Source organism: Candoia aspera, chromosome 4 (genome assembly GCF_035149785.1).
Source record: "Candoia aspera isolate rCanAsp1 chromosome 4, rCanAsp1.hap2, whole genome shotgun sequence".
Classification (NCBI taxonomy): domain Eukaryota; kingdom Metazoa; phylum Chordata; class Lepidosauria; order Squamata; family Boidae; genus Candoia; species Candoia aspera.
This window is the reverse complement of record NC_086156.1, coordinates 78,207,998-78,223,992: the sequence shown is the minus strand read 5'-3', so window position 1 is coordinate 78,223,992 and position 15,995 is coordinate 78,207,998.

Genomic DNA, 15,995 nt, shown 5'->3' with positions numbered 1-15,995 from the left:
AACCATTTATACTTGAGGAGTTTAAGGTCTGCCAACAAGTAGATTATCTGAGTAATCATTACAAAAGCCCTGTACATTAAGCCAGGATTATTACCTCTTTTGTGGGAAGGAAAACCTAAACCTGAGAAATAGCAAATAACTGAAAACCACCTAGTCAGTTCATGACTGATAGGAGATTTAAATCAGAGACTTCCAAGCACATATTTTACACTCATTGCTATTAGCATATTTTACTACATATTTTTTCAGTTCTGTAATGGAAGAATCTTGCTAGTTAGAGAAGACTAACTAACTATGATTAGCTTGGCTGGTCATGATCGAATTTGGTGATATTGCAGTGCATTTGACTGATACACAACAATAATGCAACCCCCTAAGGAAGTTGTGGGTTCTACCACTTACACTGTTGTTTCAAAGGGACGGTTCAGGATATAGGAAACTATAGGACAGAGCTTCTATAAGAAACTCTGCAGTCCGTAGTTCAGTAGCAGAAAACATGTTGCATGGATTAGAAATGATTTCACATGGGTATCCCCAATGTTCAAAGTTATAAATATTTCAAAATTGGTATCAAAGAACTTGCCCACTTTCTGAAAAAATAAAAATCTCCTCTATGGTTTCTGTGGTCTCCTTGAGATTGGGAATGCATTTCCAACACTTTTTAATGTGTATTTAAATCTCTGTGCTGCTGTAGTTAAAGCATTGCATGCATTATGTAACTTCAACAAGCTGCTATCCATACATGCCTTCCCAACTACCTCAATTTATTAGGAGTTAGCCACCATCAGCAAAACAATTACCAAAAGGACAGGAGGGGAAGCCACATAATAACATAACGTATGTGAGGCATCTAAGTTGAGACCCTTTTTGTCTCCGCTTTTATGTCGCTGCTTAATGGACCTCAATCCTTTGCAGCTCAACCTAGGGTTAAACATTAAGACAGAATTTCAGCAAAAAGCCTGACATATTCATACTTCCATAGGGAAGTGAAAGGTAATGTGATTTGCCCAAACTGACAGGTAAACTGTCTTATCTATTGGGAATCCAGAACTGGTATGTTTAGGTCAGATCTGGAGTACTCCGTGGTATTATCCAGTCCTACAAAGGAGGCATGTGGACATAATCCTTTAGCACTGGAGATACAATTCATACGAAACGTGTGCTCTACCACTGAGACACAGCCTGACTCTGATTTCAAGACAGCGTTTCTTTTACCCTGAACATCCTCTTTGGAACAAATGCCTACGTAGGAGAGGACACAATGACTACTTGACTAGGTGTTGCATTATTGTTGTGTGTCAACTATGGGAAATAGCAACTAGCAAAAGTACTCTGATAAATCACAAATGGCTGCTTTGCTTTGATGATGCTTCCACTGAAGCACCCCTTTCAAAGCTGCTTCATGAAGCAACACAATCTCATCTCATCTATAACTAAGTGCAACTGCTACTATGTTGTTTCACATTGCTTCTGAGGCCTTCTCTGGCATGTCTAGTAGCCAGAAGAGGTTTCTGCAGTGCCTTACTTGGTGAAGTGCATCACACCATCCCTGTGTTCACTGGGATGAATGAAGTCTTACTTCTGAGGTATAAAGTGTTCTATAGCAGCAAAATGCAGCTCCCTCACCACTGGCCTATTACTAACAATGCTCTTAGTGGGAAAGAGATATGTATCTTTAGAACATAGGCACTGATAGTTCCTCTCACCAAATGCCTCTATCATACAATTTGATCTTCAAAACAGGAAGCAGAAAGCAATAAATGTTTTAACTGCTTAACATCCATCCTGACACTTACCAAAACTGAAGTATTTTCATACTCCCAGATCAAACGTTCACAGAACATTTGATTGGACTTGCATGCATGGTTCAGTTAACACATGTATCTGTCTTGCGAGTCAAAGGCACAGGAGGGGGAACATCATTGGAGTGTGAAATCATCTCGTTTGGACTATCTCGCAATGCCAAGGTCGTTTGCGAGGAGCCATTAGAGACAGCTGCAGATTCTTACACTAACTGGCACGAGAGGGAGGGGCGCATACCTGTGATGGGGAGTGGGGGGGAATTTGAATTCACTGAAGATGTTTAACGGAGAAAAGCGCGAGATTTTTCCATTCACAACTTTTTCATTGTTCTGAATGCTAGTAAAGGTAAAGGTTTCCCTTGACATTAAGTCCAGTCGTGTCCGACTCTAGGGGGCGGTGCTCATCTCCGTTTCAAAGCCGAAGAGCCAGCGTTTGTCCATAGACACTTCCGTGGTCATGTGGCCGGCATGACTACACAGAACGCTGTTACCTGCCCACCGAAGCGGTACCTATTAATCTACTCACATTTGCATGTTTTCGAACTGCTAGGTTGGCAGGAGCTGGGACTGGCAATGGGAGCTCACCCCGTCACGTGGATTTGAACCGCCGACCTTCTGATCAGCAAGCTCAGCAGCTCAGTGGTTTAACCCGCAGCGCCACCGCATCCACTCTGAATGCTACACACCATTAAAAAGAATTCTAAGTAAAAACTTATGAGTTGGGTTTAATGGGAAGTTGAGTATTCCAGTCATCACAGTATTGTCTACCAAGTTCTACACTCTCAAATAATTAAGAATCTAAGTAACAATTAGTTACTAACCAATTGGTGTACTAAATAAGTATAGTTTATTTGTTTGACGTTTGAAGTGGCAATGGATTTATAAACAGGTCTTTCATCCTATTACAAAAGTATGCGCACCACAGCTCTGGTTCTGTTCCCTTACCTTTCTGTGCTAGTTCATCATTCAGCGTTGTTGCTAAGGATCTCCCTGTGTCCCAATCACAGTAAGGGGCTTGTTCACAAAGCTCTCAAGAGACTTGTAGAAGCAGATGGAAATAATGCAAAAATTAATTGCAGAGAGAGCATTATCTATCTATCTATCAATCATATTTTTATCACTGCCCATCTCCCCCCCATTACATGATCTTATGGCAAATGTTTCTTAATTGAAGCATGGACTGCAGACTGTTTTAGGACTAGAATTGTAACCTGTTGCAATCATACAAGGAGAATCCTAGGGGGACAATGTTGAAATTTGGGACATTTTTGAGGGTATGGCTTCAGGAGTGTTTGTTTTTAAGAAGAAGCCCAGCTTTTGATAAGTTTGCTCAATGTCCCACCCAAAAGCACTGACTAGATAGCCCTGGTAAAGTTACACCAGTGATTGGGAGATAAACTGTTAGTCACAAAACCTGTAGTCTTAGTGGGAGATCCAAAAAATATTTCAATATTCTCTGTTTTTCATGTGTTCTGCTGCTCATTATTGAATGCATTAGAAAGGGGTTCTAATCAGGGCCTTTTGCACTCTGTGGACCAGGTCAGTGCTGTACAGAGAACTCGGAAAGACAGAAAGACAGCATTTTCTGCCTGCCTCTTACCAAGGTCATTAGCCACTTATGAGCATCTCCCACAGACAAGCACCTTTCTGGAAGCAATGAGGTGGAGCCAAGAAGCATTAAAAGGGAGAGTTCATACCTAACAGTAGAGGAGAGCTCTTGGTTAGAGAAGGGGCAGTTGGCTATAAGAGCATCAGATGGCAAATTGGAATTGGCTGGGGAGAAAAGAAGAAAGGAGAAGAAGACTAGCAATCACCAATTCTTTAGACCAGGGTTTCTCAACCTTGGCAACTTTGAGATCTGTGGACTTCCACAGAACTTCCCAGAATTGCCTAGCCAGAATTGCCTAGCCAGCTCAAGGCTCAGGAGAAAGAAATGAAGAGGTGAGGTTAGATGGTGGTGGTGGTGGTGGTGGAGGAGGAGGAGGAGGACGAGGACGAGGACGAGGACGAGGACGAGGACGAGGACGAGGACGAGGACGAGGAAAACTGGTGACAGAGATGCCTGCATTCAGCTAGGGGAGAATTCACACAGAGACCATTGGAAGTAGGATGAAGATGGAAAAATAGGAGATGGACAACTGCACTGCCTTCTGAGAACAAGCTTTAAACCTGGAGACTTGAAAGAACAAGGGGAAGAAGCAGAAGAAGTGACTCTGGGGAAAGAGAGGAGACGGTAAAGAGAGAAACAATAAAAGTAATAAAAGTGTAACAGCTGAGTTGTAAAACAATAAGACAGTCAAGAAAGTATTAATAGAAATAATCAGGGATCAGTGAGGAGTAAAATAAAGAAAGTGTTTGTGGGGAGAAAAGTATTAGTACAAAAAAAAGTGTCAGGGTTAAAAACTGAAACCTAATTAGAAGAAATTTAGTTAAAATATGATAGAAAAAGAACAAACCCTCAGAAATGTAAAAGGACAAGGTTTTAAAGAGACCCAGATAGGAAATTAATGTTTTGGGTATGTGACCATACCACATATTTTGTAATAAAGCTGATCTCCGCTTGATTGCCACCATCCCTTTAAAAAAAAGGGCCTATGATTGATTGGGTTTGGCATTTGTATGCCAACCAGCTCCCAATGACTCTGGGTAGCTCACAATAACTAAAACAAGAGAAATACAATTAATAATAACTGAAAAATAAAAGGTGGTGAGAATAACAAACGGGTCAGGAACGAAGCAAAGGGGCTTCACTCCCCTTGTCAAAGGCCTGAGCAATTCTTATTTATTTATGGCCAAGCATGAAACATACAATACTTGACTCTTAAAATTATTAAGTTAAAAACACTATACAGTAACATCCATAATGGTCTAACCAGCAAACGATACAATCCCTCATTGACCTGCAACATCAACTGAGCAACATTTTGGTATTCTCTAGACGTCATCATAAGAGATTCTAACGGATAGGGCAAAATAACGTTTTTTAAAAAGTAAAGGCAATTTCTCAGTGATGGAGCAATAGGAAAGAACACAGTGCAAAAATTCAGCCAGTTACCAGCCTCCATTGGTTGTTGTTGTTTTTATTCGTTAGTCGCTTCCGACTCTTCGTGACTTCATGGACCAGCCCACGCCAGAGCTTCCTGTCGGTCGTCAACACGCCCAGCTCCCCCAGGGACGAGTCTGTCACCTCTAGAATATCATCCATCCATCTTGCCCTTGGTCGGCCCCTCTTCCTTTTGCCCTCCACTCTCCCTAGCATCAGCATCTTCTCCAGGGTGTCCTGTCTTCTCATTATGTGGCCAAAGTATTTCAGTTTTGCCTTTAATATCATTCCCTCGAGTGAGCAGTCTGGCTTTATGGAGACAGGTACTCAGAAACAAGACATCAAATGAACTAGAGCTAAAGAAATACAGAGGGTGTGCCTGTTTATATGAGAGTGGATAGAAATGGAAGGAGCAAAACAATCACTGAGTTCCTTAATAGCACTATAGGACCGGAAGCAGTTAGGGTAGAATTTAAAAAAACAGTAATATACTGTAGGTTTCAGGTTCAATTACAGAGTCATAAGTTTCTTTCAATACCCTCCCCGGCAAAAAGTTGGTCGCATGCAACATACTAAAGCAATGTTCATGGAACTCAATACTCACTGCATCAGGATTTGCTTCTTTTGTAATCCCTCTCAGGAGTCTGACATATCAGGCTCCAAATCTGTTGTTGTTTTTTTGGCCAGGTTTTATTCACATGCATAAATCACATGGATTACTCACAAAGAAGACTTCGGGATTTATCTACTGTAAAATGTGAAGAAGATGAAATACTGAAGACACAATAGAATGTTGAAAATGCTGATACAGTCTGAGCTAAGCAAGACAATCCAGTTATTTAAAAGATTAATAATTTGTGGCACCTTAAAGATTAGCAAATTTATTATCACATAAGCCTTTGTGGATCACAGCTTGTTTCATTAGTTGCATAGGAAATGGAAGGGATGTGAAAACATACAGACACAAGAACATTGAAAAGGCCAAAAGAGGTTTTGTGAGGGGTTTTATCACAATAAATTATTGCATCCCATATGGCAGTTTTCCCTACCCTAGTGACCTCCAATTACACAGAGACTTTAACTCCCAAAATTCCTACCTGGCTGGTTAATCATATTACTTGGGAATTCTGGAAGTTGCATTCACAACACATCTGAATAAAACCAGGTTGGAGATGATGGATTTATGCTTTAAGAAATGGGGTCTATATACAAGTCACTAATGTCATTTTCGTTGTCTTTCACATTCTCTCACAAGAACAAGATTAAGCATGCTGAATATGGTCTCATAAAATTATCTGATAAAAACATTGTTTCTAAGGGTGGGCACTTTGTTTTTCTGCTTACTGTTGCATCTACTGTAGTTAAACAAGTTTTGCAAATACCTGTAAAACCTGTGAACAGCCTATACTGTAGAATGTGTGCACATCTCAAATCACAATTCTTCTAGCAGATGACAATTAGTTCCGTAAAAAAAAAATCCTCTATCCTTAGCCACTTTTTTCCCCAAGGAAAGAAACTTAACATTCATTTTCTAACAAAGTAATGTTGTTTTCTCACACTTTCAGGTAATTGTCAATACAGTATTACATTAAAATATAAATATTGTTTCAAGCTTATTTGAATGAAAAACAAACTCAGGAAGGCATAATGTAATTATTCACTGGACAAAAGCCAACGAAAGCCAAAAGAAACTGATTATTTAGAATAAATCCCAGCTATTGCTGGGAGAATCCACATAGATAATATTCATATGATTTTTTTATTTAGGGACAGGCTGATCAGTCCATTTCCAAGACAAGTGGTACTAAAGAATGAGTGGGAACATGGAAAAAGATGCAGCTATTTTAATAATTCACCAAGAGGTGCTTCACACATATTCCTTTCCTGCATATTGCAAAGCACCTTTTAACATTCCAATCAACCCACTGGTAGCCAAAAGCTATAGATCTGGTTAGTTTATTTGTGATTTCACAAAACTGTCTGCACGGAGGCTCTGCTACAGTTAGGTAGCCCCCTCCCCAATCTGGGATATGACTTTATTTACTTCCAACTATGTGCTCTGTTGCTCCTTCTGGTGAGTATGGCCCTTACCTTCTGCCTCAGAAGTCCTGATGATACTACTGTATGGAGGGAACAAATAGCACTCACTATCTCTTCCTCAGCCAACTCAATCACAATGTGATTGTCAGGAGGAATGAGGCCTGTGAAGGAGAGCGAGTTGTATACATGTAAGCCAGTGTTTCTCAACCTTAGCAACTTTAAGACATGTGGACTTCAACTTCCAGAATTCCCCAGCCAGCACTGAGAATGCCAGCTTAGAAGAAGGCGGGAGAAACAAAACCATGTTGCTCATTGTACTATTTGAGGTACATTTAAATTACCATGTCCCTAACTGTAACTCTGAGAGTGCCTTGGACTGCCAGAAGATCAAACCAGTCCATCCTCCAGGAAATAAAGCCAGACTGCTCACTCGAGGGAATGATATTCAAGGCAAAACTGAAATACTTTGGCCACACAATGAGAAGACAGGACACCCTGGAGAAGATGCTGATGCTAGGGAGAGTGGAGGGCAAAAGGAAGAGGGGCCGACCAAGGGCAAGGTGGATGGATGATATTCTAGAGGTGACGGACTCGTCCCTGGGGGAGCTGGGGGTGTTGACGTCCGACAGGAAGCTCTGGCGTGGGCTGGTCCATGAAGTCACGAAGAGTCGGAAGCGACTGAATGAATAAACAACAAACTGTAACTCTGAAATGTTGGCAGATATGAAATTAAGGTATTCTTAAAATAAAAATTGTTCATTTCGGGAGTGGAGGGCCAGGCATATTTCACATTTCAAATGCTTCTCTTCCAATTTTCTCTTTAACAACAATAAAGCAGTCAAAAATTAATATACTGTACAGCAAAGGGAAAGACAGAGGAAAAAATGGATGAAATTCTCTCTGCAGGAAAGGTTTGCATCAGTCAACGTGCAAGCAAAAAGCAGGGAAACGGCGACCTCTAGTGAGAAAGGAGGATGTGCACAAACATATACCGTACAGGAAAAAGGAAACAATATTGGGTTAAGAACACTTAACAGGAAGAGCACATCCCTACGGCTTAAGGGGCATGGCATCTGTACTGGAGACAGGTCACCATTTGTATCATCTTGTATACATTCTCCATTAAGACTACTTTTTGTCAGAAAAGCCTAGCAAAAGTAGACAATGTGTAAGTTGTTCTCTGTGCCTGAAACTTTGATCAAGTTCTTTGTGAACTTGCTTCCTGAAAATCATTATTACCTTTCCTCCAGTTCCTAATCTAATCCAAGAATCAGTATAACCCTGCAGACACCTCCCTTGGTCCTTGTCACCTTTTAGGCACTTGGCTTGCACTCTCATAATCACAGGCTCCAAAGATAAATCTGTAGATTTAGACTTGTACACAATATACTGTACATAGGCGCCTTATTATAATTAAAGTTCTGTACAGGTAGTCCTCAATTAACAACCATTTGTTTAGTGACAGTTTGAACTTACGATGGAACTGGAAAAAACAATTTACAACCAGTCCTCACACTTACGACAGTTGCCACGTCCCCATGGTTACATGACCACGATCTGGGCGCTTGGCAACTGGTTCGCATTTATGACCATCACAGTGTCCCATGGTCATGTGATCGTCATTTTCTATCTTCCCGGCCAGCTTCCAGCAAACAATAGGGAACCACATGATTTACTTAACAACCACATGGTTCGCTTAATGACTGTAGTGATTTGCTTAACAACTGCTGCAAAAAAGTTCATAAAATTGGGTCGGAATCACTTAATGACCTCTTTGCTTAGCAACTGAAATTCCAGTCTCAATTGTGGTCATTAAGTGAGGACTACCTGTATAACATATGACTTCTTTGTAATTTATTTATCTTTTTCAGGGTACTCTCTCATATGTCTATGAGAGATATTAGAGAATACCTGAGTCTGAATATGGAGAAAGGGAAAATATTAGAGCAGGTGGAAGATTCTCTAATAAAATTAATAAAAATAGATACGAAGAGTAACATTGAGAGTTCTGTAGACCTGAGATGGAATGTGACAGTGGCCTTGGAAGACAGGGGGAAGAGATGCTGCCTAGGAGACAATCAGATAAAAGAGGAGGAAGTCCGCAACTGAGTACCGGACAAAGAAAGAAACTCAGAAAGGAACCTCCCTAACTTTTCAGGCTGTAAAAGAGACGGCAGGAGATTTGTACTTCAGACTTGCCAGATTCTGTTAAAGTAGCCTTAGAATAAAGTAGAATTAGCTCATCTCATCATGTTTCCTGTCTGGTCTACCTGGGAGGGCTAACAAGACCTTTGGAAGCTTCCCAACCACCTAACTTTAATTCTTTTCTAGATCCTTTTGATTTAAAAATAAAGGAAAATTGGCATAAGGGAAAGAGAGGTTCTAACTTCTGTCGTGATACTGATTTACAAGAATGCCCTAGGAGCTGGGAGACAGGATGAAACAAGAATCCCTTCCAGTGAGCACAGAACATTCCTTCAGGCACAAGGTATAAGCCCACAGCCATAACTGAAGCTGGATCTTCCACCCTGGAAGTGCATTTCCCAATCTACAGATAAAATACAATTGCACAGGGGCATGTTGGACTGCAAGTCCTCTGCTTGCACCTTGTGATCAACAGGAGTGCTCATCTCATGCCACCAGGAGGACTGAGCTTCATCTGGAGGATCTCTCGGACCTAAAGGCTGGACATCCTTTTTTAATTAAACAGCAATAACAAAACAACCACTACAACAACAAAAATTATTTCCCTTACTTGAAAAAGGATATTGTAGGAATCTTGGGCTTAGTCAAGTCCTTCAAAAGCATGTGTGCCTTTTGCTACCTAGCCTATGTGGAATCAGAGCATGTATAGCCAAAAGGTGAAGCTGTTTTTTTACTACTAATTGCGCTGAACTGAAGGTCTGAATTTCAGGAGCCTACAATTGGATTCCATTCTTCCATATCCAAACCCCTGACTTTCAGGAATGCGGTTTGTTTGTTTGTTTGCTTGTTTGTTTTAATCCTAGCACTGAATACTTTTTTTTTCTTTCTGCATTATACTTCAGGGTGATAATCCTGGGGTGAATTCTAAAAACACTGAGAGAAGATCTTAACTTGAAATATGAGCTGTTTGTTTTGGATGTGCATACAGTATATGGGTGTGTTAAAACCTACCACTGCAAGAAATACCTTGTCTGCTGTCAGCAACAAAACCATATTCCTGGGACAGACCACCCTTACAAGGGAAGCTACATTACTTCAGACTGTTTTTGCAGCTCCCTCAGTCTCCCAACATGACATCTCTTAAGTTCACTCCCAAAAATGAAGATTTTCAGCAATGTGGGGTTGTTGTTGTTGTTGTTTTGGACAAATTAATCCCTCCAATAGGGTTCTTAAGCAAACAAGATCTCTGTTTTTTAAGCAAACAAGATCTCTGTTCTTTAGATTGAATTTACTGGTTATATATATAAGTATGTGTGTATACATATATACGTATACACACACACATATATATAAATATAATTCCCTTCTCACCCATATGGGTGGCATGTGTCTTCCTCAACTTCTGGTCCTCTTCCAGAGGCCTGGGAGTTTGAGGGTTCTGCACAGTATCTTAGCTGTTCCTAGCACTGCACTCTTCTGGACAGAGAGCTCTGATGTTGTTCCTGGGATCTGTTGGAGCCCCTCTCCCAGCTTGGGGGTCACAGCCCCAAGTGCCCCTACCACCACTGGGACCACTTTGGCCTTCACTTTCCACATCCTCTCTAGTTCCTCCTTCAGGCCCTGGTACTTCTCCAGCTTCTCATACTCCTTCTTCCTGATGTTGCTGTCACTAGGCACTGCTACATCTATCACCACCACTGTCTTCTGGTCCTTGTCTATTACCATGGTGTCTGGTTGATTGGCTAGTACCTGCCTATCTGTCTAGATCTGGAAGTCCCACAGGATCTTAGCCCTGTCATTCTCCATAACCTTCTGTGGAATCTCCCATCTGGACTTGAGAGAGTCTAGCCCTCTAGGATTTCCCAGTGGCACTGGTAGGATATCCCAGTGTCAGCCACCTCAGCTGTCTGTTGATGGTACATCCCATGCAGGGTCTTGTCTTGCCATGGCATTTCCTCTGCTTGATCTTTCTTCCATGTCTGCTGCTGCCTCAGACATTCTCTCAACAGCTCATCTTTAGGTGCCCTCTTGCTGATGTTCTCCTGGATGCTCTGGGTCTCATCCAGGACAGTGGCTTGGATGCTCACCAGACCCCACCCTCCCTCTTTCCGCCTGGTATACAGTCTCTGGATGTTGGACTTGGGGTGGAAGCCTCTGTACATTGTGAGGACTTCCGGGTCTTCACATCAGCAGCCTCCATGTCGTCCTTTGGCCAGCTCACTATACCAGCAGGGCATACATGTTGATGGTGTGGATCTTGTTCTTCCCATTGAGCTGGCTCTTTAGGACCTGTCTTATCCTTTGGTGATACTTGGATGTTGCTGTCTTCCTTGCCTCCTCATCATGGTTCCCATGTGTCTGTGGGATATCAAAGTACTTGTAGCTGGTCTGTATGTCTGCTATGTGGCCTGCTAGTAGTTCCACCCCATCAGTCTTAACTACCTTCCCTCTCTTTACTACCATCCAGCCACACTTCTCCAGACTGAATGACATCCCAGTGTCCCACTGTAGATCCGTGTCAGGTGGATCAGTGAGCCGATGTCTCGTTTACTCTTAGCATACAGCTTGATGTCATCCATGTAGAGGAGGTGGCTGATGGTAGTTCCACTCTTGAACTTGTATCCATATCCACTTCTTGTGATAATCTGGCTGAGGGGGTTCAAGCCCATGCAGAACAGCAGTGGGGACAGTGCATCACCTTGGTGTATGCCGCACTTGATGGCCACTTATGCAAGCTGCCTTGAGTTGACTTCCAGTGTTGTCTTCCACAGTCCCATTGAGTTCTTCAGGAAGGTCCTGAGTGTCCTGTTGACTTTGTATAGTGCCAGGCATTCACAGATCCATGTATGTGGCATTGAGTCATGTGCTCAGATTGGTCTGTCTAGACCTTGAGTCTTGGGCAACTGCTCTGTCTATGAGCAACTGGTGTTTGGAGCCTCTGGTGTTGTTCCCAATGCCCTTCAGAGCTGTGCTCATGTACTGGCCTATATGGTCCTGCAGCTTGGTGGCTATGATGCCTGATAGGACTTTCCATGTGGTGGGGAGGCAGGTTATGGGTCAGTAGTTGGATGGTGTTGTTCCCTTGTTGGGGTCCTTCATGATTAGCACTGTCCTACCTTGTGTTAGCCAGTCTGGGTGGGAGCCTGCTGCTAGCAGTTGGTTCATCTGTGCTGCTAGGCATTCATGCACTCCTGTCAGTTTCTTTAGCCAGTAGGTGTGGATCATATCTGGGCCAGGTGCTGTCCAGATCTTCAAGTTCTTGACCCGCTGTTGGATGTCTGCTACTGTGATGGTGACTGGTTCCTGCTCTGGGAGATTTCTGTGATCTGTTCTCAGGTCCTGCAGCCACTCTGCACTGGTGTTGTGTGTTTTCTCTTTCTCCCATATGTTCTTCCAGTACTGTTCAGTTTCTGCTGTTGGTGCCTCTGCTGTTACTGTGTTGTTGCACTGCAGTTGGGAGTACATCTTGGATGGTTCTTTGGCAAACAGGGCATTCATCTTCTTGGCCTCTGCTTCTCTAGTGTATCTCCTTAGTCTGGTAGCCAGTGCTGTGAGCCTTTGTTTAGCAGACTCTAGGGCTTCAGATGGAGTCAGGCCCTTGTATTTTTTCAGTAGCCAAGTCTTATCCTTAATTTCCACACCCTTCTATAGTTCCACCAACTGACTAACTTCTCTCTGAGTTGCCTTGATCTTAGCCTCCAACCTTATTCTCCAAGGGGTATGTACTCCTGTTCTTCTTGATCATGTAGCCAAGCATCTCCAGGATTACAGCAGCTGTAGCATATACTAGTTCATTGGTTTGAATTATAGTGGTAGTAGAGACTGTCGTGAGGGCTCTGTTGGCATCTTCTAGCATACTATCTGATGGTACTTCTCCACTGAGCCTTGCTAATCGGTCTTGAGAGTTGATTGTAGCTAGTTTATCCATGATAATTTGCCTCATATCAGCTGCTGTGTTCTGTAATGGAGGGGGTGGCAGTGATGATCCAGCTTCAGGTGTTGGCTGCACCTCCAGTTGTTCTTCCAGGTCTTCTTGAGTCTGGGATATAATGTGTAGCTGGTCTATCTCAAGTTGTGAGAGCAGCTTCCTCTTCACTATGTAGAAGTGTTGGGTAACTAGCTGTTTCTCAGTTAGTGTGGATGCAGGTCTTCTGTCCATCCATAGTTCCCTCATGCATTTCATATATCCCCCTCTCATTAGGTCTGTTGTTGTAGTAGCATTCCATCAGTTCCGGGTTCTCTTGTCTCCTCTATGTATGGTTTGTTCCAGTAGCCCATTTATCATCAGATTGTGCTGGTTCCCCAACTTCTGAGGTGGACCTTGTTAATCCAGGCGACATCCGAGCCACAATGACTCTCTTACTTTGTGTCACTCTCATATTTGAGGTAGGCAGGTGAAGCGTTAGGGGGTCTTTGCCCAAGGACCCCTACTGGTAAGGTAGGTTCAGCCGGGATTTGAACCCGGTCTCCCGCTCCAAAGGCAGCATTCTAACCACTACGCTATCCAGCTGCAATCTCTCTCTCTCTCTCTCTCTCTCTCTCTCTCTCTCTCTCCACACACACACACACACATATACACACACACATACACACAAACACACACACCCTCAAATGTCTCCACAAAATGAATTGAGAATTTAGGTCCTGACTTTTTTGAGGTTGACACTGCACCAGCTCAATGCTCCCTATAAACTTTGAAGGACCAAAAGATAATTTTAAAAAATTAAAAACTGGCCTCATCCAGAAGAAAGTTCCCTGCCCTTGGCAGAGAATGACGGAAATCTAGATAAATGATATCTGAGTAATGTCCTCAGACTCCATATCAACCTTGAGACTGAACTCTGCTCAGCATGGGAGTTCTGCTTTTGAGTTCATAAAATGAAGAAGTCACAACAGAGTTTGTGCATACAGAACTGCTTTTTTAAAAAAGAGAATGCTCAAGTAAATTCCATTGGCACAACTCCACTTATTCCTCCAGCAGTCTTTACAACTATGGCTTCACCTTTACCATTCCACCGAAAAGACTGCAGAAAATAAATCCCAGTATCTTTGCTGCATACACTTATCAAAACAAACCTTGTCATCTATGTAGTTTGTTTCCCTGGAAAAACTTTGTTTTGAAGAACTGTGACTGGAATGGTCTTTCTCTAGAAGATAGATATGGATAGAAATAGTGGGGAAATCTGATCTTTGTGGTATTAACTGAGCTGATCCCGTATCAACCTTAATGTATGAAATAACACCCTACATATTTTTTTATGGAAAGGCAAGGTGAATATTGAACATTTTGCAATAATTTCTTAGAAAACTGTAAAAATGCATTTAAAATTTGTGCTTTGAGAGAAAATAGATTTAAACAAGTTTTTTTTGTGAATGAATGTACAGCCTAATGTGTATTTAAATGCAAATTGGAGATGTTTTTTTTTTAATGAGAAAAAATTGAATTGGCTGGTGAGTGAATACATGGCTTGGAAATAGACTGATCTGTCAATCATCTCTGGCTTTGTAAGAAGGAGACAGTTTACAATTGTGAGAACAGGGAAATAGCCAATCTTCATTAGGAAATGTTATTTCTAATTCATTTTTTATGTCTGTCTGCCTGTCTGTCTATCTCAGGTAGACTACGACTGTGTGAATGTGAGGCTTTTTGTAAAAACATAGATTTCCAATACTAGCAAGATTTGAAGGACTGCAGTCTCACAAAAAAAGCTGTCATGCAGTCCGTCATGTACATAATAATGACAGCAACAATAGCACATTGAAAATGGCATATTGAATATGAACACATTCCTGATGGTAGGAACTTTGAGCATTACCAGTTAAGGACCAGATTCAGTATCATAAAGTAGTTCCTAACAACCTTAATGTAAAGATGCATTAGTGATGTAAATGGAAAGGCCTCACCTACTTTCCCTTCCTCTTTTGCCCAATATCAAAGTTTATTCATAAACAAATAAAAGAGATATTGCTGGCTTCCTACCTTCTTTATCTAAGAGATTTGATTATCACATCTATCTACCAGTTACACCCACATTCCGAAGTCTCCAATGATTGAACTTTCACTGTAGGCCCAGGTAAATTATTCCAGTTTTTAAAAACTTAAATGGTTTTGATGGATTAATGCTGTGCAGAAATCTGCCTTACAGTTTCTTAGACATTGTCTCCTCCTCCTCCCCCTTCCCACTTTCTCAGGGTTCTTGAGGGTTTTTTTTTTTTTTAATTTCTCTTGGAGGTGTTTTTGATCTTATTTTATCATTTGAGGTAGTGGAGCATGCTATTGCTGGTGTAATTAGGGATACCAACATCCCGCAAAAGGAGGACATGTCCTCCTTTTTATCCCCGTGTTGTGTCCAGCAGGCATAGCCTTAAAATCAAATATTGTCTGACTTTTTGAGTGTCTTGTTTTTGTTTTTTTTAATTTTGGACTGTTTTCACAATAGTAGTCATTCAAACTTTTGTGCGTTGTGACCCTGAAAATTGTCTGTTTCTTTCTTTCTCTGTCCATTGATAGACTCAACAGCCTATATTTGCGTTATTTATTTCCTGATTTGAGCAATCAGCTTCAATCCAGCCCCTTCAAATCTATGATCACTTTAGTCTGTAGATCACTTGACTTGTCATATGTTTCTATGGTGAAATTTGAAAAGTATGTCATCATAAATTCTGTATTATCGCTAGCATGTGTTCTTGAAAATAAAGATTTGTTGGAAAAATATTGTGATTGAAAAATCAGTCTTTCTGATGCTGGAAAAAATAATTTCATATACATGTAGGCCTAAGTACATTTTTTAGAATGTTTTTTGCTGTAATTTTTGTTGCAGATGCCAAGAAAGTTAAACAGTTAGTGTGTCCTCTTTTTCTCCGTTTGTCCTCCTTTCCAATTGTCCATGTCTTCCTTTACCTGTTCAGATATCTGGTAACCCTAGGTGTAATGCATTCTGTAATACATCTTTCCATTACTCAGA